Source organism: Heterocephalus glaber, unplaced genomic scaffold (assembly GCF_053883595.1).
Source record: "Heterocephalus glaber isolate CG9 unplaced genomic scaffold, H.glaber_assembly_v1.0 deba00001457, whole genome shotgun sequence".
Classification (NCBI taxonomy): Eukaryota; Metazoa; Chordata; class Mammalia; order Rodentia; family Bathyergidae; genus Heterocephalus; species Heterocephalus glaber.
The window spans coordinates 4,692,713-4,718,246 of record NW_028258305.1 but is presented as its reverse complement, the minus strand read 5'-3'; the positions used below and the strand labels follow the sequence as shown (position 1 = coordinate 4,718,246).

Below are 25,534 nucleotides of genomic sequence, written 5' to 3'. Positions count from 1 at the left end.
CTGCCTTCCCTCTCTTTTCCATTCAGGACTCTGCCCCTTGATTTTGCTCTGCCCTAGGGCAGGTTCTTATTAGTTTAGGTGGATCACCACTTTCTCATTCCCATCTCCGCCACCCCCACCACTGCCACTGTCACCTCCATGACTAGCGAGTAATAATACAAGTTGGGGCCAAAGAGAATCAAGATGTTTGCTGGGCTTGTGGGCAAGAAACTTTCTCTCTCTCCTATTAATACAGTGGAAGCAAACCTCTTCTCTGGATATGGTGTGAAGTTGGGCTCTGGGACTGCTGCAATCAGTCAAGGTCCCGGCAGGAAACATAAGACACAGTCAAAATGGGCAATTTGAGGAGTAACTAATAAATGGGCTACGTACAAAGATGAGATCAGGGCCGGGGATGTAGCTCAGTGGTTTCGCCACCTGCTGTGCAAGTGCAAGGACCGGAGTTTGATCCCCGGTACGAAAAACAAAACAAAACAAAAGATGAGATCAAGGTGTAGGAAAAACTCAAAGCATAGGGAAGTATTTTACAGCCATTACCATCCCAGGCCTGCAAGTGATGGCTTCTGGAATGTGGAGATGGAAAGAGGTATGTCATCTTGAAGGGGTGGGATGCCCTATGAAAGACATAGGTTTAAGAAATACCCCCAACCAATCACATCAAACTAAAAGGCTTCTGCACAGCAAAAGAAACAAGCTACAGAGTAAAAAGGAAACCTATAGAAGGGGAAAAAAATCTTCACCAGCTATTCAGACAGAGGCTAATATATAGACTAAAATCTATGAACTCAAAAAAATTAAACTTCCCCAAATAAAAGACCCAATCAGAAACTGAGCAAGTGAAATGAATAGACACCTCACAGAAGAAAAAGTACCAATGGCCAATAAATACATGAAGAAATGCTGAACATCGCTGCAAATTAAAACAACACTGAGATTCCATTTTTCCCTAGAAAGAATGGCTATCATCAAGAAATCAAATAACAAATGCTGGAAAGGCTGCAGAGAGAATGGAATCTTTCTGCATTGTTGGTGGGAATGTAAACTAATTCAACCACTGTGAAAATTCCTCAACAAATTAAAAACAGAAATTCCATTTGACCCAGCTATTCTCCTCCTAGGTATCTTCCCAAAAGAATTAAAGATATACTATATTGATACATGCATACCCATATTTATAGCCACACAATTCACAATAGGTAAATCTTGGAAGAAGCCTATAATAGGTAAAGCTTGAAAGTAGTCCATCAATAGATGAATGGCTAAAGAAAATGTAGTATTTACATGCAATGGAGTACTACTCTGCAATAAAGATAAATTTAAGTATCAGTAGAAAATGGACACACCTTGAGATGATAATATTAAGTGAAATAAATCAGACACACAAGATTAAATACCACATGGTTTCTCTCATATGAGAAACTCAAGTCATAAAGGGTAAAATAAAAGACAGATAATAGGAGATAGGAAGATAGATCTTTCTCAAATGGGAAGGGGATCAAGAGATAGAAGTGGAGGGAAAGTGAATGTAAAAAGGAATTGTGTTATGTATTGACTCTCCACAGGAATGTAAGCATTATGTACTGCAAACATGTACTAATTTTTAAAAATACCCCAGCTACCCACTGAGCTCATGCTGGCACTCCTCACTAACCAAACCCAAGTGGAAGGCAGAGGCCAAGGGGGCCCACTAATGTAATTCAAGTCAGGCTCCAAAGACAGCAAGCAGGGTGGAGAAAAACAAGAGACATGAAGCACAAAGGGAAGATGTGGAACATACCTACCACTGCTGGCAAAGGGGTTAGGGAGCCAATGGGGGTGTGTGAACACAAGCTATTGTGTAAATTTCGGAGTGGTGCAAAAGAAACACCTGGCTCCAAACTGAGGGAGCCAGCACAACTCAGCTACGCGCAGCTTGTAGAGTAGATGAGTTTATTAAGGATAAGCCAGCTGGGGACAACTCGCAGGCTGCAGCACCACTGAAGTCACCACCCCACCTCCTCTGTGCTAGGCTGCTGGTTTTATAGGGCACTAATTAAAACAGCAAGTAGGATGGAAAGCAAGAAGGGTCCTTGAGAAGAGTTATGTGTACTCCACTCCCAGACTGTCCTTATCAGAAAACTCTGCTGGTCTCAGTAAGCACTGTCTAGCCACGGTGGTTGATGACCTTGTTCTGCAGCCTGGCACACAGCCTCAGGACCTGGTGAGGGCACATTGGACAGCTACAAGATGGAGTTAGCTACAAGAGGCTCACTACAAGATGGAGTTACTTTGGCTCAGGCTTGGAGGACAATTCTTACCTCAAAAGCTGACCTTTGCAAAAGACAGACTAGAAAGATGGAGCAAAATTATGTCAGAGTCAGGGATTTAGCTCAGTGGCGCCCTGACTACCTCGAAAGCACAAGGTCCTGAGTTCAATGCCTGGTACCGGAAAAAAAAAATGTCACTTGTGCTGTCTGAGCTACTGGGTTAGACATCACCTAGAGGTAGGTATTCCTCAGCCAGCAGATACCCTTTATGGAGTGTCACTCAAAACATAACGAGCTCTCACAGATGTAATGAGATTTCAGCAAGCAAAAGTGGGGAAAGGACTTTCTGGAAATAAGAAGCAGGCTAGGCAAAGGCAAGAGAATGGGGGGCATGTTTGGGAATCAGTGAGTAGGCAGCTGACTGGAACACCCAGGTTATGTAGAAAAGCATCAGAAGGGCCGGGGATTTAGCTCAGTGGTGCCACACCCACCTTGCAGCACAAGGTCCTAAATTCAATCCCTGGTACGGGGGGGGGGGGGGCATTAGGAAAAGATCCTGGAAAGGTAAATTGGGTCCATGGAGAGGAGGTCCTTGCACTGCCAGGTCCAGGAGTTGGGAACTTGTGAAACTGGCAATTGTGAGCCATGAAAACTTGAACTGTGCTTACAATTACTATTTTCTTTATGGTTTACTCAGACTCCTCATGGGGAATGAGGGCTGGTATAGTAATTGTGATTAACTTGAGAGTATGAAAACTCAGTCACAAGGCAGAAGGAAGAGGCTAGATGGGTCTCACCCAGAGAGCTCTGTGGCTACCATGGGAATGACACTGAACCCTGATGTGTCCATCTTCACCCCAGTGTAAGCCATTCCCACTTATGTCCTGGTTGCCTACTGATTGTAAAAGCCACTGTGACAGTAACACATTAGGGCTCTTCCTAGTGCTGATGAAGCAGAGTCCCCCTAATAAACAGTTGTGGATCTAACCTTGCCCCATATTCCTTTTCTCAATTACCTATTTCTAGGATTGGAAGGAAATAATCTGATCACCAAAATATAAAAGAAATAAAACTAGTTGGAGGCTTCTACCATGGATGCATTATTTCCAATATAATTGCTCCCTTAGGAACTAATCAACTCAAGCTATATAACAAAACTGTCAAGTCTATTAACCTCCTCAGTGGCTATAATAAAATACCACTGGCTGGATGCCTTAAACATCAGAAATTTATTTTCTTGTAGTGCTGGAGGCTAAGAAGTCCAGGATCAGATGTCAGCAGGGTCAGAGTCCAGGGAGGGCTCACCCGTTGGGTTCCTTATGTGCTTACACAACCCTTCCTTGGTGCATGTGGGGTTGGGGAATGGAATCTCTGTTGTCTCCTTATAAGGACAACAATGCTATCAGATCAGGGCCCCATCCTGTGACCTCTAAACATAGCCACACTGGGGGTTAAGACTTCAATAGGAGAAACAGAGGGATGGGGTGGTGGGACACATATTTCAGGCCACAACACAGTCTAATGTAGTGGTCAGGAATGCAGGTCCAGATGGCTTTAGTTCAAATCCTGACTCCATCACTTTACTAGTTGTGTGGCCTTCTGCAAGTTACTTAACCTCTATGTTCCTCAGTTTCCTCATCTGTAGAATGGGGATAATAAAAGCACATGAATACCAGTAACAGTATCTGATAATAATAGTAAAACTGTCAGTTGGATTAAATGACTTAAAATGTAAATTGCTCAGTACTGCCTGATACATAGCAAATGCCTATTAAGTGTTAGCCATTATTATTATTATTTTTTTTTTTGGTACCAGGGATCAAACTTGGGTCCTTGCGCTTGCGAGGCAGGCAGCGACACCACTGAGCTAAATTCCCAGCCCGTGTTAGCCATTATTATTGTAATGGTAATTAGAAATTATAATTAATTAGAAATTAATTAGAAATTTTAACCAAAGCAGCTAGAAGCAATAGATTTTGGATGCTAACGTGTATTGTGAGTCAGACTGCTCTGCAGGATTCCTAAGTAGAGGATTAGATCTGTTAGACAAATTACTCAGCTTGAGGGTATAAGAGTGCTGGTTGTTGCAGAGAAGAGGGTTGTTGGGGCATTTTTTTTATACAATGTTTTTTGTTTTTTTGGGTTTTTTTGGTACCAGGGATCGAACTCTGGTCCTTGTGGTTGCAAGGCAGGCGGTGGAACCACTGAGCTAAATCCCCGGCCCTTGGAGCATTTGTTTTAGAGAAACAAGAAAGGAGTGTGCTAGTCGTTGAACCAAGGTCTCTCAGCTTCAAACTCACCCTCTGTACTCAGCTTGATGATTCTGGTGTGGGGATGCCTCAAGTCACATTTTTTCTTTACCAACAGAGGGCAACAGAGGGAGATGACAGGTCCAGAGAGGGAAGACAGGTTTTCTCTTCCCTGCTTCCTGTTCCTGTCACCATCACTCTAGCAACGCTTCTCTTTGGTAGGAGCCATTTGTGCAATGGCAGCAGTTGATTGCAACTCAGTTTTTTCACCTGCTCGTGCTCCAGCCCGCAGGGATGTTACTGTTTCCTGTAGTTGCTAACTCCATGAGACCTTATGTTCTGTTTGGCCTCTTCAGTTCCTCAGTGTCTAGCTAGTGACTAAGTGAAAGTCTCAGCATAACCCATGCGGTTTCTTCTCCTGGAGGCCCTCAGCTGACAAGGTGAGTTGACGGCCACCTTCATCCAGGCTGAGTGAGAGGGTTGTTAAGATTTTGCAGATGTATTTGACCAGACACTGCACTGGGCCAACAGACCAAACCAAAGTAGAGTTTAATCATCGTGACTAAGCTTTGGCTGGTTGCAGTAGCCAGTTAACAGACTGGACTGCAAACAACTAGTTAAGCCATAATGGATGGAATGGTTCGCTCACGAGGCTATAGCCAAGTAAGTCGGTCGTTTTCTGTGCCTCACTTCCATTTTTCTGTAAGTGCTGTCTGATCATGTCATTGTTAGGACTTCTCAGTTGCTCTGTTCTAGCTCTGGGAACTTCCCAGTCTGAGTCATGTTTTGGTTTAGTTTGGCTCAGATAGACTCTACTAAGTTTAAGTGGTCTAAGGAATCTTTCTTTTCAGGAGTACATCAACTAGAGAGCCCTTGGAGAGCTTGACATGTATCCCCTACAGTTCTGGGAGCAGAGCAGAAGAATGTCATCCCACTCAGGAAACTCAGGGGCAAGAGGTGGGCTGCTGAGCTGCACTGAGAGGGGAGGAAGAGTTGCTGCCACACTGGGATGGACCTACACTCCTGGTTTCTCAGGATATGGAGTCTCATGGACCCAATTCAAGCCATACTTGGAAAGTGAAGGGTCAGAGACTGAACCAGTGGGGTTCTTTTAGCCAACCCCCAATAGGGCCATCTATAGAAGCAATGAAATCTCAGGTGAAGGAGGGGGAACGGTTTTCTTAGATGCTGTGGAATGGCAGAGAATCACTTGCGGTGCAGGTTAAGGCAACTCAAATGGATCTAGAAGTGTCAGTGTTACATGATGCTGGCATCATGTGCCACACTGATAAAGAATGAAACCATGGGTGAAGCAGGTAGGATGCAAGCAAATTTATTTAAAAGATATAAAGGCAAGAAAGTAAAGTTCCCACTAGCCAGAAGGGGGTTCTGGATATCCACGAATGCTTTGTCTAGGGGTTTCTTAGGGGCTTAGAAGGGAGCTCGGGCCATTGTGTAAGCAATATAACCTCTACCCTATAGGCTATATACTTTTTAGGGTCAAATCTATGTGGTGTTCATACAGTGTCCATGCAGGGCCCGTGTGCCCTTAAGCCAACGAACGGCCTGTCTGATCATGATCTAGGGAGGTCCCAAACAGCCCAAGGACACCTACCAGATGTTTTTGTAGGATCCCTGGAGGGCTCTGACTCAGCAGATTCCATTTTGGGCTTCCCGACTCCATTTTGGGGCCACTGTCCCTAATAAAATCTTAACTAATCTGCCTATTAAAAAAATCTGCCTAAAATAAAAATAAAATCTCCCTAAATAAAAATCTGCCTAATAAAATCTTAACTCCTGTCTCACTGATTCCTGTTATATTAGGGTTCTCAAAAGAGCACCCCATGAGACAGTCCATTGTCAACACCTCCAGACCTGGAGAACATGAAGTCATCTTACTATGGTACCAGTCAGGTGAAGATGCTCCTGGCTCCCTCTCCCTCTCCCTCTCCCACCTCCTCAGACTTCAATCCTGAGGGTCCAAAAACAGTTTAGAAAGTTGAGGACAAGGGAGTAAACCGAAGCCAGAGCAGGAAACAGATTATAACTTCTTCCACACACCTGTATCTCATAGGAAACCCTTGTAGGGAAAGGAGAAGAGTCTTAAAATCACTTTTTGACTTCCAATTACTTAGGACTGACAGGATAAGGGCCAAATTGAGACATTTGGTGATTTAAAGTGATGACCTCTTTTTACTTAAAAGTGACAGAGAGAGAGGGAGAGAGGGAGAGAGGGAGGGAGGGAGGGAGGGAGAGAGGGAGAGAGGGAGAGAGGGAGAGAGGGAGAGAGGGAGAGAGGGAGAGGGAGAGAGAGGGAGAGAGGGAGAGAGGGAGAGGGAGAGAGAGAGAGAGAGAGCGCATCTTGCTGATTTCAGTACAGGTGAAGGGGAAGAATTACTAACCAACACCCTAAACAGATGATGGAGTTTAAATCTACAGTTGCCAGGTGTAGTGGCTCACGCCTGTTACGCCATCACTTGGGAGGCTGAGGTAGGATAATCACGAGTTTGAGGCCAGCCTGGGTAACAGTGAGACCCTGTTTCAAGCAAAGAACCAAAAAGTTGCTCTCAAGTCCTGCTTGTTCAACATGGAACTAATTAGTAATGTAGTGAGACAGGGAGATAGGCATAGCTTAGACTGGCTGGGAGGAGAGGTGTGGTGAGGTCTCTCTCCAGCAAGGTGTGGGCAGAATAAAAGGACACAGATGCCATGAAGAGCTCACTATCGTGGCTTTCCCCATGGTAGCTTGCCCTGTGTTCCTCAGCGTGTACTTTAAAAAAATGTTTTCCTTTCTTTCATTTAGCCCAAGCTCACTCTGCAGAGCGATTTTCTCCCTTTGCCTTCACTTTTAATTTTTCCAGTTTCAAATAAATTTGAAACTTTGCACAATTTTTGCTTGTTTTGTTCAATTCTTTGAGACAAAAAGAATCTGGAATCTACTGCTTGAGGGAGACTCGAACACCCCCAAAACTGGTAATGTCTATTTGGTGAACTACCTCTAGAAGGAGACTACCTAAGAACAATAGCAGTGTAATTCCTGTTGATGAGTCATCTTATTTGCCCTAGACAGGAGAGGGCTACTCTCCCCCAAAGCTCTCTGCAGAGGCCTGTTCTTTCATCAGCTTTGTCCTTTTTAAACGCGTCAATATCTTCATTTAAAAAAACCCCCAAAACAAACAGGGAGTAAGGAAGAGCTTCAGTTCAAGGCCCCAGGAAATCTCTTGATTTCTGTTAAATGTTCCCTTTTTACTAAGCGCATTTGCAGAAGTAGAAAAGTACCTGCAGATCTTAGGAAACCTAATTTTGCAGTTCCACTGGTCCTGATGTACAGGAGACACTTGAGGTCCTGTCTTCTAAATACGCCATCCTGGAAGGAAACTTTCCTAGTCAGGTCCAGGCCTAAATCTCTGTGGTGGGTGGCGCAAGAAGAAACTGACTGTCCTCCAACCAAGTTGCAGCCTTCACCATACAAGTCAGACAGCTTCTGGAAGGCGGTGTCCAGCACATAGAAGATGCTCACCTAACACTGTGCGGATCAACACAACACGTCTAAGCCAACCAAGAGCTCTTTAGGGCACAGTGCACCCTCCTGTGGTCACACTCAGGAATTGCACTACTGTCCTCCAAGGCCCTACCCTCAAGGGCAGCAGGACCCTCACTCCCTCTTTCCTAAAAGTCCCTCTCATACCTCTACCTGGGAGACATAAATGTTACTATCCTCATTTCACAAATAAGGAAAACTAGATCTACTGGCCAGTTTCAGTAACTCACCCAAGGCCACATGTCTAATTAGTTGGGGGAGTTGAAATGTGAACAAAGTCAATTGGTTCACAACATACGCTCTTTCCACCAAACATACTGCCTCTAGTTGATAGGATTTTCATCTACTTTGATATTTAAGCTGAAATTAATAAAGGGATTATGCCTCTTACCTCTCCATTCCTTCACCCACATGTAGAAATGGTTTGCTGATGTTATTATATGCAGCTAAGTTAAATAAAAATTTAATATAGTCCGAGGATTGGGCCTTCAAGGAAGTCAGCACAAAAAATAGACATCAGAATTGTGGCAAGAGGCAAATATAAAGATAGTCAGGTCACAGGATGGAGATGCAGTAGCCAGGCCTGAGAGATAAACAGCAGCTTGAGATTATCCTGTAATTAGCACCAACTGGCCCAGTGGGCCCACAGGCATCAGACACACAGGCGGTGACCAGAACATCCAACCCACCTCCCTTCCCTCCCCCCAAATGCCTCTGATTTTTCCATGTACCCTTGCTTCGTGACTTGCTTCCCTACTGGATCAACATTAGCTAAGTGGCTATATGAGGAATCCTACAGGTTAACTGTAGTTTGATCCACCTTGTACCCACATTGTCATTCTGTTGCGTACATTACTCCAGGTGAAGAGACTTAGTGGCAACCCCTTTAGAGACCCCGCCTGGCTTTTTGGAGCTTTCTCCTAATAAACCTTTCCTACTCTTAACCTCCTTTGTCTCTTGGAATTTGCTCTTCGATATTCAGGGTACATGAACTTGGCACATCTGACATCTAGCAGGTTGGGAGTTATATTTTTCTTCTATCAATGTCACTTTCTGAATGACACTGGAATCTGTCTCTTCCTTTCTGCATTGCTATCATCCCATTTTGGTCCTTCCTCCTACTGCAGATGAAATATTCTAACAGTCTCCTGACAGGCTTCCAGTCTCTCCCTCACACCCCACTGAAGAGAGTATTCTAGTTTTAAAATCCAAATCCGGAAGTCAAAATTCATCCAGAGAGCTGTTTTTTTATGGAGGGTGGTTGAGACAGATTCTCACTAATAGTCCAGGCTGGTCTTGAATTCACTATTATAGCCCAGGGTAGCCTCACACTCAAGATCCTCCTGCCTCAGCCTTGTAAGTGCTGGGATTACATGCTTGGACCACTACACTCAGACTGAGAACATTTAAGGCTTAAGCCATATGTATTAAAAGCCTAAAAAGTTTATGTCCTTTCACTCAGTAATTCTACTTTTGGGAATCTATCTTCAAAAAAAAGAATCCTCTATATAGAAAAGTTACATGTACAAAGATGGCCAGGCAGTATTAGTTACAATTTTTGAAAAATTCCATTCTGGGGTTTCAGATGTAGCTCAGTAGTAGAATACTTAACTAGTATGTGCGAGACCTTGGGCTCAACCCCCGACATTGGGGAAAGGAAAAACATTATGGAACAAATTATTTAAATCAACCTAATTTCAACTCCAAAACAGGATTTTTTTTTTTTTTTAACCTCAGGCAGTCCTTATGATGGCCTCAGAAAATCTTGCATTATGGATCATCACTGGTCACTGCCAAGGCTCTCAGTGGCCCAACTGACCTGGTTTCCTCAGTTTGAATAGCCCCTTAGCTTTGGTTCCACCCTATGGGATATTCGGTGAGGCTGGGAACCCCGTAGCCATTTCTCTCTGAAGTCTGGCCACCTGCCAGGGCAATGATGGCGAACCTTTTAGAACTTTCAATGATACAAACAGCCCGCTGGGCACACATGCTATAGGTTCGCCATCACTGTGCTAGGGTAGTGTCAGAGACCTGGATGAGGACACAGCTGATGCAGAGCCTCAGCCTGATGGAATCCTTCACCCTGGAGAGAATCCACCAAGACCAGCTGGGGTTTCCCTCAGAGCCATTTCCATCTCTCCCCTACACCAAGGCATCTGAGGTGTTTAGGCTTCTGATAACAAACCCAAGAAGGGCAGTGTTTTGCAAGCAACCTCTGCTTTCAGCGGGCCACAAAGCCCCACTGAGGAAAGTACAGTAAAACAAAGCCTGCTCCCTGCTGGAGGAGAAGAGAGGGGGACTTACAGGGAAAAACCCACATTTGGATTCTACAAAATTCTACCTCAAGAAGGTTATACATGAGACAATACCATAAAATGTGACCATCAGACACAGTCTTCAGATTGCACACACATGCTAGTGCAGTCTGGCACCAGCTGGGAAAAACAATTCACCATTTATTCCAGATGCCAAACTTCTGGTGAAAATGGTTGAATGAATATAAGGTAGGATTAAAAAAAAAAAGATAGGTGAAAAGAAGATAAAGAGAGTCATAGTTTTAAAACTGTACTTTTGCTAGGTGTGGTGGTACAATCCTATAATGACAGTATTCTGGGAGGCTGAGGCAGGAAGATCACAAGTTTGACCCCAGTCCATCTTAAAATAAATTTTGAAAGGGCTGAGGATGTAAAGTGCTCAGTGTAAAGGCCCTGCATTCAAAGTTCAATCCTTAGTACCACAAGGAGGAGGGAGCACTTTTTATGAAAAACTGCAGCTCCGGGACACAAAACTTACTTAAGGTTACAATGCCTTCTTCCCTTCCAGGAAATTCACTCAAAACAGTTTTTCCCACTAGGGGGTCTTAAAAGCACAATAAGGTTGTGTTTTTCACCTATAAAGTACTTCCTCCCACGGACTTCCATTCTCAAGGAAGTGCAGCAACCTCTCAACTTCCAACATATGCAAATGTGGGCGGCAGTGAAACACACATCCTAGATCACCCAAATAGAGGGAACCCCATGGCCACATTAAAAACCCCACCCCGAGAGTATAATGCACCTACCGTGAGGGCCTGCTCTCTGTTCTGAGAGTGCTTTTAAAATTCTGTCTAATACACCTCCACATGCCTCTTACTGACTGTCTTAAAAGTTCCTTTTCTGTGATGGAGGCCAGTGAGCCTATAACTTACCCTATGGGTGGGGTGACTTAAGGTCCCCAACCCCTCTTTGGGGAACCTCCTCAGGCGACTTTTAATGACAAACATGATTACAGCTTCTCTAGCTTCACACTCTCCTCCATGCCTATGGAAATCCCTATCCTGTCTACAGCTCTACTTGGTGTATCTATGATCAACCATCCACTGTCTGCACCCTGACTCCCTAACCTCAGCTCCAGGTTTGCTCACAGACAGCTCGCCTGGGTGCTCACCTTCACTTCTCACCCCAAATCCAACTCACTGTCTTCAGTCGGCTCAGCTTTCTCTAGGGCAAGTCTGCGCTAAGTTCCTTTCTCTGCCCTCTCCGTTCTGGAAGCTTCAAACTGCTGCAGAAGCCTTGACTGGGGGTGGGGGAGTTGTCCTTTGTAGAAGTTGCTTTGCTTGGCCCCACCTCACAAGCAAGCAAATTGGAGGGAACCCCAGTCTAAAGGGCACCCCAGCTGTTGGCCAATGTAGACCTTGTGAAGTAACTTAGAGTGAAAGCTCTGACCAATAAGAACACCCTGCATTAAGTAGTGACCAGCCAGAACCTTCTAGGCCACCATATCACCACCTCCCCCAGCGCTGAGGAGCAGAGCTGCCCCCAGCAATGAGGAGGTGAACCTTCTGGGCCACCCAGTGCCCCCAGCGCTGAGGAGGTGAGCCTCGAGGGCACCAGCAGCACACACACACACCCATGTTGAAATGAGAAGACATGTAAACAACTCTCAAAACCAGACTTTGAGATCACCTAAAGCAACTCCAAAGGGACACAAGATGGAACAATCTGATACACAACCACTTGGACTCCCTGAACTGGCAACAAAAGAGGATCTGGGAAAAAATAAAATCAGAAATAATTTCATAGATAACAGCAGAGATTGTGCCCATAGTGCAAGACATGATTAATAAATCTAGAGAAGACATGGATAAAAAAATAGAGGAGCTGAGGAACATAATGGAATCCCAACATAGGAAACAAGTGGAATCTATAAAACAGATGCAAACAGACTTCCAGGAGATTTAAAAACTCCACTGAAAGTTTACACAGCAGAATGAGCCAATGTGAGGACAGAATTTCAGATATAGAAGATAAGATTGCAATTAGTGACCAGAAAAAGAAAAATTTCTTTAAAATAGTAAGGGACCATGAGAAATCAATCTAGCAGCTGCTAGATGATGCAAAGAAGAATAACATAAGACTGATCAAAGTCAATGAAGAAACAGGAGAGAGTGTAGATGACATAAAAAATCTGTTCACAGAAGTGATGCCAGAAAACTTCCCAAGCAGGGAGAAAGAACTTGACATACCAATAAGTGAGGCATATAGGACTCCAGCTAGCCTTGATCAAAAAAAATCTACACATACACACACAATAGTTAAGATTCCAGAAATCCAACAGAAGAACAAAATTCTACAAGCAGTGAGAGAAAAGAAACAAATCACATACAAAGGAAAGCCCATCAGGATCACAGCAAACTTCTACACAAACCCTCAAGGCAAGAAGAGCTTGGAGTGACATATTTCAAGCCCTAAAGGAAAACAGCCTCCAACCCAGACTGATGTATCCTGCAAAACTATCTTTTAAAATTGATGGAGAAATAAGGTACCTTCATGACAAAGAACACTTTAGGAACTTCATCAATACCAAACCAGCTCTCCAAAAAATTTTAGACAATACCCTAGGAAAAGACAATGAGCATCACAACCCCAGGAAGCCCAGCAGAATGAATCCATCCAGCACAACATGAAGTTAAACATAAAGGGGGAAAATCCAACAAAAAGAAAAAGTCATGACAATGATAAGTCAATACATATCAGTTATAACTGATAGGTCTCTCACTACCTCAGCAGCTATTATGTATAGTAGCTGCCCTCTTCCTATCGTGCCTTGCCGCCTCCCCTGTGTCATGCCAAGATGGTTGCTCCCACCAAAGAACAAACACTTCTTCCCAGCATGCCCCTGTTCCCGCCTAGAGAGTAACCTAATACTCACTCTCCTCCTATTACTTAGTGATGTCACCGGCTCCTCCATTCCCTAGTCACTACCTTACTCAACCCCACCTCAGCCCCTACAAACCCCACCTCAGTCTCTATAAAAGAGTCTCCCTGCCCCGGCCATATTGCTTTTGTCTCTCCTTTGTCCAGAGACAGCCCGGAAGATCTATTCCCCTAATAAAGGCTTGTTGTGGCCTGGTCTGGTCTTGGTCTTTGGCCTTTTACCTGACAATAACCATCAATGTTAATGATCTCAATTCACCAATCAAAAGAAATAAGACTGGCAGGATGGGTCAAGAAGCAAGATCTAACAATATGCTGCATACAAGAAACACACTTAATTCAAAAAGAAGCTCACTGTCTGAAAGTTAAAGGGTGGAAAACAATACTCCATGCAACAGGAACCCAGAAAAAAGCAGGAGTAGCTATCCTCTTTGCAGATCAAGTGGATTTCAAACTAACGCTGATTAAGAGAGACAATGAAGGACACTACATCCTTGTAAGGAACAATCTAAGAGGAAGAGATGATAATCACAAACATATATGCACCAAACTCTAGTGCACCCAACTATATGAAACAAATATTAATGGACATGAAAAAATCAAATAAGCACTAATACAATAGTACTGGGGGACCTCGATACCCCTACTGTCACAAATAGATCAACTAGACAAAACATAAGCACAAAATACTAGAACTCACTCAAACTCTTGAAAAAATGAAGTTAACAGATGTTTACAGAGTGTTCCACCCCACAAAATCAGAATATACATTCTTTTCAGCTGCACATGGGTCATTTCTCCAAAATAGACCACATACTCACTCACAGAACATGTTTAAGTAAGTGCAAAGGAACTGAAGTTATCCCCTGTATATTATCAGACCATGGTGCGATGAAATTGGAGATCAACAGCAAAAGAAACGACAAGAATTTCATAAACACATGGAAATTGAACAACACACTTCTAAATAACCAATGGGTCACAGAAGAAATTAGAGAAGAAATAAGACAGTTCCTACAATTAAATGACAATGCCAATACAACATATCAGAATCTATGGGACACAATGAAAGCAGTATTACAAGGGAAATTCACAGCAGTGAATACTCATATTAGGAAAACAGAGTGAGCCCAATTAAACAACTTGATGGTGAACCTCAAGCTTCTAGAAAAAGAAGAGCAGGACAAACCCAAAGCTCATACAAGCGAGGAAATTATAAAGATCAGGGCAGAAATCAATGCAATGGAGACTAAGAGAATGATATAAAAAAATCAATGAAGCCAAGAGTTGGTTCTTCGGAAGAATAAACAAAATTGACAAACCCTTAGCCAACCTTAACAGAAAAAGGAAAAAAAAGGCCCAAATCCATGCAATTAGGAATGAAAAGGATGAAATTACAATGGACCCAGCAGAAATCCAGAGGATCATCAATACCTACTTCCAGAACCTATACGCCAATAAGATGGAAAACAGATTCCTAGATACGTATGAATTACCAAAGTTGAATGAAGACCTAAAAATTCTAAACAACCCAGTATGAATCAATGAAATTGAAAATGTAACTAAAAACTTACCAACTAAGAAAAGCCCTGGTCCTGATGGTTTCACTGCTGAATTCTACAAGACATTTAGAGAGGAACTACTGCCACTACTGTTTAAACTCTTCAATGAAATTAAAAGAGAAGCAATACTCCCAAATTCATTCCTGGAAGCAAGCATCACCTTGATTCCCAAAGCAGAGAAAGACCCAACTGAAAAAGAGAACTATAGGCCAATCTCACTAATGAACATAGATGCAAAAATCCTTAATAAGATAATGGCAAACAGAATGCAGAAGATCATCAAGAAGATCATACACCCTGATCATGTGGGATTCATCCCAGGGATGCAGGAATGGTTCAATATACAAAAATCAATAAATGTAATACACTATATCAATAGAGCCAAGGACAAAAACCATATGATCATTTAATAGATGCAGAAAAAGCATTTGACAAAATCCAACACACATTTATTTATTTATTTATTTATTTTTAATTTAATTTAATTTTTTTTTGGTACCAGGGATTGAACTCGGGACCTTGCGCTTGTGAGGCAGGTGGCAGCACCACTGAGCTAAAACCCCGGCCCTCAACACACATTTATGATAAAAACCCTACAAAAAATTGGAATAGACAGTCTCTACCTCAATCTGATAAAAGGCATCTATGAAAAACCATTAGCCAGTATCATACTAAATGGTCAAAAACTGAAATCCTTCACACTAAAATCAGAAACAAGACAAGGATGTCCACTATCACCACTCCTGTTCAATATAGTTTTGGAAACTGTAGCCACAGCAATTAGACAAAAGAAAGAAATAGGGCTGGGGATTTAGCTCAGTGGCATCGTGCCTGCCTCAAAAACAAGACAAAGAAATAAAAGGAATAAAGATAGGAAATGAAGAAGTCAAATTGTCATTATTTGCAGATGACATGATAGTCTATATAGAAGAACCCTAGAAATCCACCAAGTCTTCTAGACTTAATCACCAAATTCAGTAAAGTAGCTGGATACAAGGTCAACACTCAAAAATCAATAGCTTTCCTCTACATGAACAATAGACTCACTAGAGAGAAATAGGGCAAACAATTCCTTTCACAATAGCATCCAAAAAACTGAAATACCTAGGAATGAGCCTAACAAAAGAAATCAAAGACCTTTTCTCGAAAACTATAGCACTCTGAAGAGAGAGATTGAAGACGCTATCAGAAAATGGAAAGACATCCCTTGCTCCTGGGTAGGAAGGATCAACATAGTGAAAATGGTCATACTTTCAAAACTGCTATATAGATTTGATGCAATCCCAATTGAAATCCCAGCAGCATACTTCATGGACCTTGAGAAAACAATCCAAAAATTCATTTGGAACAAGAGACCCAGAATAGCAAAAGCAATTCTAGGTAACAGACATGGCAGGGGGTATCACAATCCCCAACTTGAAACTACACTACAAAGCTACTGTGATAAAAACAGCATGGTGGGCCAGGGATTTAGCTCAATGGTTCCACCATCTGCCTCGTAAGCGCAAGGACCAGAGTTCGATCCCCAGTAAAAAAAAAACAAAAAAAACAGCATGGTACTGGCAAAGAAACAGACCTGAGGACCATTAAAACAGATTAGAAGATGCAGAAACAACTCAGCCACCTCATCTTCTACAAAGAAGCCAAACACCCTCACTGGAGGAAAGATACCCTCTGTAATAAATGGTGCTGGAAAAATTGGGTTTCAACTTGCCAAAGACTACAACTAGACCTATATCTCTCACCATGCATTAAATTAAAATCTAAATGGATTAAAGATCTAAATATAAAAACACAAACACTAAACCGGCTGGAAGAGAGTTTAGGAAGAACTCTTAAAGACATTGATGTAGGAAAAGATTTTTATGAACAAAACCTCAGTAGCCCGTGAACTAGCACAAAGCATCGACAAGTGGGATCTCTTATTAAAAAGCTTCTGCACAGCACAAGAAACCACCAACAGTGTGAAGAGACAACCCCCAATGTGGGAAAAAATTTTCACCAGCTGTCCCTTAGACAAAGGTCTACTATCTAGAATCTATAAAGAACTTAAAAAAAAAAATCAGACCTCCCAAATTTAAAGACCCAATCCAAAATTGGGCATCTGAAATGAATAGACATTTCTCAGACAAAGAAGTAGAAATAGCAAATAAACATATGAAAAAATGTTCAACATCACTGGTCATTCAAGAGATCCAAATGAAAACAACACTGAGAATCCACCTCATCCCAGAAAGAATGGCTGCTATCATGAAATCAACCAATAACAAATGCTGGAGGGGCTGTGGGGAAAGAGGAACACTGCTCCACTGCTGGTGGGAGTGTACACTGGTGCAACCACTGGGAAAAAATCTTCACCTACTTTTCCTCAGACAAAGGTCTACTATCTCGAATCTATAAAGAACTTAAAAAGATCAGACCTCCCAAACTTAAAGACCCAATCTGAAAATGGGCATTTGAAATGAACAGACATTTCTCAGACAAAGAAGTAGAAATAGCAAATAAAAACATGAAAAAATGTTCAACATCAATGGTCATTCGAGAGATGCAAATGAAAACAATGCTGAGATTCCACCTCACCCCAGAAAGAATGGCTGTTATCAAGAAATCAACCAATAACAGGGAAGACACCGAATCACCCCACTGCAGACAGGCAGCCACCTGGTTCCACACTACAAAGACGCAGAGGACACCAGACCACCAGACCACAGTACTGAGTCCTGCCACTCCCGGCCCAAAGGTAGGGGCTTCTGAGCTGCCATCCCACTGCTCCTGGTCCAGAGGAAGGGGCTTCCCAGTCACCATCCCTCCCGCTGCTCCCAGCCCAGAGGAAAGGGCTTTTGGGCCACCTTCTGTCCCGCTGCTCCTGGTGCAGAGGAAGGGGCTTTCCGACCACCATCCCTCCCGCTGCTCCCAGCCCACAGGAAAGAGCTTTTGGGTCACCATCCCTACCGCTGCTCCCAGCCCCTGTCTCACCTCACCCAGCTCAGAGGAGGTAATCCGTGCAGGCACTAACAGCCCTCCGCCCCAGTCAAAATGAGAAAACATGTAAATAAGTCTCAAAACTAGACTTCCAGATCACCTACAGCAACCCCAAAGGGAAATGAGATGGAACACTCTGATACTCAACCACCTGGACCCACTCAACTGGCAACAAAAGGGGATCTGGAAAAAATGAAATCAGAAATGACTTCTCAGATAACAGGAGAAATTGTGCTCCTAGTGCAAGACATGATTAATAAATCTAGAGAGGAGCTCAGGAACATGATGGAATCCCAACATAGGAAACAAATGGAATCCATAAAACAGATGCAAATAGATTTCCAGGACATGAAAAACTCCACTGAAAGTCTACACGGCAGAATGAGCCAATGTGAGGACAGAATTTCAGATATAGAAGATAAGATTGCAATTAGTGACCAGGAAAAGAAAAATTGCTTCAAAATTATAAGGGAATATGAGAAATCAATCCAGCAGCTGCTAGATGATGCAAAGAAGAATAACATAAGACTGATTGGGCTCAATGAAGAAACAGGAGAGAGTGGAGATGACATAAAAAATCTCTTCACAGAAATAATGGCAGAAAACTTTCCAAGCAGGGGAAAAGAGCTTGACATACAGATAAGTGAGGCATATAGGACTCCAAATAGCCTTGATCAAAAAAAATCTACACATAGGCATATAATTGTTAAGATTTCAGAAACACAACAGAAGAACAAAGTTCTCCAAGCAGTCAGAGAAAAGAAACAAATCACATACAAAGGAAAGCCCATCAGAATCACAGCAGACTTCTCAACACAAACCATCAAGGCAAGAAGAGCTTGGAGTGACATATTCCAGGCCCTAAAAGAAAACAGCATCCAACCCAGAATGATGTACCTTGCCAAACTATCTTTCAAAATTGATGAAGAAATCAAAGAATAACAAATGCTGGTGGGGCTGTAGGGAAAGAGGAACACTGCTCCACTGCTGGAGGGAATGTACACTGGTGCAAGCACTGTGGAAATCAGTAAGGAGATACCTCATAGAACTAGGACTGGAAGTCCCATTTGACCCAGCTCTTCCCCTGCTGGGTATTCCCCAAAGAATTAAAAGAATCATACCACAGTGATATATGTGCATCCATGTTTATAGCAGCACAGTTTGTAATAACTAAAACTTGGAAGCAGCCCAAATGCCCATCAACTGGAGACTGGATAAAGAAAATGTGGGGTTTTTTTTTTATAAAACAGACTACTACTCAGCCATAAAAAATGACTAAGTAGAGACATTTATAGCTAAATGGATGCATATTGAGGCGATACTCTTCAGTGAAATAAATAGGACACACATGTAAATACCGAATAGTTTCTCTAGTGTGAGAAACTGAAAGTGTAAGTAAGGACTAAAAGGTATAATAGATAATGTGAAATAGGAAGAAAAGGGGCAAAGGGGGAGGGGAAGTGGGAGGGGTAGGAGAAAGGAAAGAAGGGAATGGAATTAATATGAGAAAATGAAAAAATGGAAACAAAGTCTTTGTAAATGGGGAGGGATGGAGGGGATGAAGGGAGGGCCGGCCAAGGGGGAAAAAGTAAGAACCAAGACAGACTATGTAAAGGTGCAAATTTCCAATGATGAATGTCATTATATTGTATACCTAAAATGTACCAATAAAATTAATTTTTAAAAAAAAGTGACCCACCAAACCATTGGATCATGTCTCTTGGGCCTTGTGTTAGGTTTGAGTCACTATGACAAGATACCTAAGAAAATCAACTTAAAGTAGGAAAGGTTTATTTGGGCTCAGGGTTTCAGTACATGGCCAGCTGGCTCCATTGCTTTTAGGCTTGAGATAAAGTGGAACCATCAAGACAGAAGGGGATGGCAGAGGAAAGATGCTCCCCACATGCAGTCAGGGAACTAGAGAGCAAGGGAAAGAGCGAGAGGGGAAGGACCTGTTCCCAGGCATAATCTCCAATGTCACACTGCCAAAATCCACTCCCTTCACCTATGACCCCTCCCAGAAATGCCATCAAATTATGATTTCACTGGTGGATTACCTCACTGATGAAGTTATGGCCTTGACAAGCCAATCACTTTCTTTCTTTGCTTTTTGTTTTTGTTTTTGAGCCAATCAGTGACCAAGCCTTCAACACTCTGAGCCCTTTGCGGGGATACTGGAGACCAACCATAACAGGCCTTTACAGAGACGAGACTGGACATGGTGTTACATGTCTATAATTCTATTCTTTTTTCTTTTTTTGTACCAGGGATCGAACTCAGGACCTTGCGCTTGCGAGGCAGGTGGCGGAACCACTGAGCTAAATCCCTGGTGAATGTCTATAATTCTAGGACTTAGGAGGCTGAGGCAGGAGTATCACTGCAAGTTCAAAGCCAGCCTGAACCATATAGCAAGACCCTGTCTCAAACTCCTCCAAAAAAATTTAAAATGAGATATAGAGAAACTCAAATTGCTGGGCATGGTGGTACATGCCTGTAATCCCAGCACTCAAAGGCTGAGGCAGGAGGATCGCCAGGAGTTCAAGGCCAGCCTGAGCTACATAGTGAGTTCAAGGACAGCCTGAACAAGGTAGTGAGACCCTGTCTCAAAAAACCAAGACAACAACAACAACAAAACCAAAATCAATACATAAAAATCAATAACATTCCTATACACTAATAATGAACTCACTGAGAAAGAAATTAGAAAAACAGTACCATTCACAGTAGCATCAAGAAAAATTAAATGCTTAGGAATTAACCCAACCAAGGAGCGAAAGACTTGTACCACAAAAATTACATCACTCGGAAAAAGGAGATTGACGAGGACATCAGAAAATGGAAAGATATACCATGTTCTAGGATAGGCAGAACCAATATAGTCAAAATAGCTATATAGTGCTACCTCAGTTCACAAACTTAATTTGTTCTACAATTTTGGAAAAGATGGCCACAGTCATGTTTGCCACCTGATACAGAGTTTGCAAACAAAGACAAAATTTTGTCAAACACTTCTGTTTGCAAACAAAAGCATTCATGAGGCTGGGGACTTAGCTCAGTGGTGCTGCTGCCTGCCTCGCAAGTACAAGGTCCTGAGTTTGATCTCCTGTTACCAAAAAACAAAAAGGGGCCAGGGACTTAGGTCAGTGGTTCCGCTGCCTGCCTTGTAAGCGCAAGGTTCCAAGTTCGATCCCCAGTACAAAAAAAAAAAAAATTAAAGCAATCCCAATCAAAATACCAACAGCATTCCACACAGATCTAGAGAAAACTATGCAAATATTTATATGGAATCAGAAGCAACCCAGAATAGCAAAAGCAATTCTGGGTAACAATTCAAAAGCAGAAGCATCACAATCCCAGACTTCAAGTCATATTACAAAGCTACAGTGATAAAAACAGCATGGTACTAGCACTAAAACAGACATGTGGGTCAATGGAACAGAACGGAGGATGCAGAAACAACCCCAGGCACATTCAGCTATCTTTGACAAAGGGGCCAAAAACATACACTGGTCAAAGACAGCCTCTTTAATAAGTGGGGTGGGAAAACCAGATATCACATGCAGAAGATTAAGTCTTCACACATATTATCTTACCATGTGCTAGACTAAAATCAAAATGGGAGCAAAGCTCTAAATGTTAAAACAGGCAAGGGATGGGGCCAGGGATTTAGCTTAGTGGTTCCACCACCTGCCTCGCAAGCGCAAGGTCCCAAGTCTGATCCTTGGTCCAAAAAAAAAAAAAACCAGGCCAGGGATGTAGCACAGGCTTAGGCTAGAACTTTGTGAACAGAATTTCAATGGCACAAAAAATAATACCAAGAATCAACAAATGGGAGCATATCAAATTAAAAAGGAAACAAGGTGAAGAGACAACCTACAGAGTAAGAAAAAAAAGTTTGCCACCTATTCCTTGGACAGAGAACTAACATCTAGAATAGATAGATAGATAGATAGATAGATAGATAGATAGATAGATAAAGAATTCCAAAAATTAGACACCTCAAAATAAAAGACCCAATCAAAAAATGGGCAACTGAAATGAATAGACACTTCTCAGAAGTTCAGATGGCCAATAAGTACATGAAAAAAAATTCAACATCTCTGGCCATTAGAGAAATGCAAATTAAAACAACAATGAGATACCATCTTAACCCAGAAAAAAGGGCTATTATCAAGATATTAAATACAGTAATAACAAATGCTGGGGAGGCTGCAGGGAATAAAGAACCCTTCTATACTGTTGGTGGGAATGTAAACTAGTTCAACTACTATGGAGATTTCTGAAAAAAACTAAAACTAGAAATTTCATTTGACTCAGCTATTCCCCTTCTAGGTATCTTCTCCAAAGAGTTAAAGCCATCATACTACACTGATACATGCATACTCATGTTTATAGCAGCACAACTCATAATAGCTAAATCATGGAAACAGCCTATATGTCCATCAACAGATGAATGGATAAAGAATATGTGGATTTATACACAATGGAGTACAATTCTGCCATAAAGAATAAACTTGAGGGCTGGGGATTTACTCAGTGGCTCTGCATGCAAGGTCCCAAGTTCGATCCCTGGTACCAAAAGAATAAACTTGAGGCATTTTTAGGTAAATGAATGCATCTTGAGAACATAATGTTAAGTGAAATACATCCGACACAGTTTAAATATTGCATGGTTTTTCTTATATGAGAAACCCAAAATATACATAAAGAGCAAAATAAAAGATAATATCAAGTAGGGAGATCTTTTTCCAATGGAAAAGGAAGTAAGGGAGGGAGGGGGTTATTGTAGTCAGGGTTTGCAAGGGAAATAGATTTAATACAGGTCACATAATTTAATAGGGTTATTTTGTAATATTCACCCAAAAAGTCAAATGCAGAGGAGTGCAAGAGATCTAACTGCACACTAGACATCCAAAGAATCCAGCCAAGGGCCTGAATCCCACAGCAATGTCCCGCCCAAGTCCAGCTGAAGGCCTAGAGCCCAAGGAAATGTCCTCCATGAGTCCAGCTAGTGGCCTAGAGCCCACAGCAATGTCTCATGCTTGTCCATATCAAGGATCTGCACTGGGAAGGCCCAAAGGCCAGTGGTGGAAGCCAGAAAGCCTTTGCCGGCAGGGTGAAGGATTTGTACCACCAGGCTGAATGCTCTGTAAGACAGCCAGGAAGTGACGCTCACGGTAAAGATCAGAGCTTCCCTGATAAGAACAGCAGCCATTCCCAGCAACAGCAAGGACCCAAGATCCTTTGACAAGGAAAACAGCAAAGTTTGCATCAGGAAAACCAACTAAAGCAAGCTTCTTGTAGAAAATCAACAGCCAACAATCTCTCCCTCCAGTTCTCTTTTTATGCAATTGGCAACAATGCTCAGGTGGGTCTTCCATACCCAGAACCATGCTGATTCAGTTCAGCTGGGCATTCCAAGTTGCCTATTAGTTAATCCACAGGGGAAAGGGAGAAGGGATGAAAAAAGAGAAATTAAAGAAAAAATGAAAAATAGAGCTTTTGCAAATGGGAAGAGGAAGAACAGTTGGAGCAAGCAGGAAGGGTTGGGAGCAGAAAAGGATGAAAAATGAATTAAGATGTATTATGTATAAGTACAAACTCCCCTAGAATAAATCTAATCATTATGTATTGCAAAAATGTACAAAAAAACCCAAATGTCAACCTAGACTTCCGTATCCTACAAAATTAGCCTTTAAAATTGACAGGGGTAAAGTTTTTCCACGACAAAGAAATTCTAAAGAAATACATGACCACTCAACTAGCATTGCAGAAAATAATCACCATAATCCTAGACAGAGACAAGGAAGCCAATAGCACCAAAGAACCCAAAGGAAAGTATTATGGTTTATTTCTAGATATCCCCCCCGAAACCTCATGTACTCATAGGTAGAGATTTTGGGAGGTGACTGGATCACAGGCGCACGATAATCATTAGTGGAACAGTCCTCCACTGTGCCAATAGCTGACTTCCTGATAGGAGGTGGGATCTGGTTGGAACAGGTAGGTCACTGGGGGCATGGCCTGGAAGGGCTTATCTCTTCCTTGAACCTCCCTTTGCTCTCTCTGCTTTCCTGCTGCTATTTTGTGAGCAGCTTCTCTGCTGTGCTGTCCTGCATTGGAGCCAGTGAATTATGGACTGAAACCTCTACAAACTGTGAGCAAAAATAAACGTTACCTGCTTTAAATTGTAGGTATTAGGTGTTTCCTTAAGGCATTGAGGGATGTGACTAAGACAGGCTTTGTACCAGAGAAGTGGGGTTGTGGCCACCTGACCATATGGTTTAAAAAGCCTTTGGGGGCTGGGGATGTAGCTCAGTGGTTTCACCACCTCCTGCACAAGCGCGAGGATACCAAAAAAAAAAAAAAAAAAAAAAGCCTTTGGAACTGGTTTGGGGGAAGAATTTGGAAAGGTTTGGAGATGCAACCTAAAGAAGTAGCCCTACAATGCTGTAAGCCAAGCTTGACAGGAGATTCTGATCAGAGCTCAAAAGGATAGAATGCTGACAGAAATGTAGACAGTAAAGACGAGCCTCAGGAGGTTTCTGTTGGGAACAAAGGCTCTACTGGCAGTTAAACTCCAGGCCACGTGTGTCATGCTCCAGCAGACTATTTGTCTACATTTTGCTCATGTCCTGAGACATACTGAGATTAAGGGTGGCAGCCTAATTAACCTGGTAGAGGAAATCTCAAGGCAGCTCAACATTCGGGCTGTGGTATGGGTACTGTTGGGGGGTATTTAACCAGCTTCATACTGCAAATCAAGAACAAACAGGGCCAGGGATTTAGCTCAGTGGTTCTGCCACCTGCCTTGCAAGTGCAAGGACCCGAGTTTGGTCCCTGGTACCAAAAACAAAAAAAAGAGCAAACAGCACAACTGAATAATTTTAAGTTTGAGTTTGGCCAGAAAAGAGGCTCTGGTAAAGATGGCACCTGCAAAGACTGAGCAGAGGAGAGACTGGAAGCTAAAAAGATTAGCATTAAAAAGAAGGCAAACCAGGGCCGGGGATTTAGCTTAGTGGTACTGTGCCTGCCTTGCAAGTGCAAGGTCCTGAGTTCGATCCCTGGTACCAAAAAAAAAAGAAGGCAAAACAGGTATTGTTGCACATGACTATAATCCCAACATTCGGGAAAAATCAAACATTGAAAAAAAGAAGCCAAGCACTTTACAACAGGACAATAGGAAAAATGGCTTAAGGACATGTGAGGAAAGAACAAAACTCTGAAAAAATGAAAGACTTTTCTTTGAGGGGAGAGCCCCAGGGCAATCTGTTGGAGAAGGGCTACCTAATAAAATTGATTCTCCAGATTCACTTCACCTGCTCATCCCTGTAGACACTTGGAGGTGGCCTCTGTCACCACCGGCAAGATGCAAAAGGGTCCCTCTATCTGGCAACAGACCTTGGTATCATCCACATTGTGCTGGTTTTAGGCACATGCAGAATGCAAAGAATTGTGGACTCAGGAAAACTTCCCCCCAGATCTCAGAGGGCAGCCTCTGGGCCAGGCCCCAGAGCGAGCAGTGTGTGAAGCTGTGAGTGTAAAGCTGAAAGTGCAGTGGAGACTTCGGGAAGTTGAAAGAGCCAGGGATGTGGATCATTTGAGGAAAACCACAAAGAGTGAACAAAACTAGCCCAAGAAAGAAACCATGAGGTCTACAACCAATGGCAACGCCGTAGGGGCAGGGCCACTCAAGCCACTTGGAGTTTACATCTCATCACAGTTTGCCCCAGGTGTTGGACTTGAAACTACAGGATTG

At 42.6% G+C, this 25,534-nt stretch overlaps 1 long non-coding RNA gene across 2 annotated transcripts; it reads left to right on the top strand.

The window, feature by feature from the left end:
• Positions 1-4,686: 4,686 nt before the first annotated feature.
• LOC147826920 (uncharacterized) lies at positions 4,687-7,384 on the top strand. Of its 2 annotated transcripts, none has more exons than XR_015453069.1 (2): positions 4,687-4,935; positions 5,347-7,384. It is a non-coding gene; the product is annotated as an uncharacterized LOC147826920 (long non-coding RNA). The 2 variants fall into 2 exon arrangements; XR_015453070.1 differs by having other exon boundaries at positions 4,687-5,158.
• Positions 7,385-25,534: the final 18,150 nt, after the last annotated feature.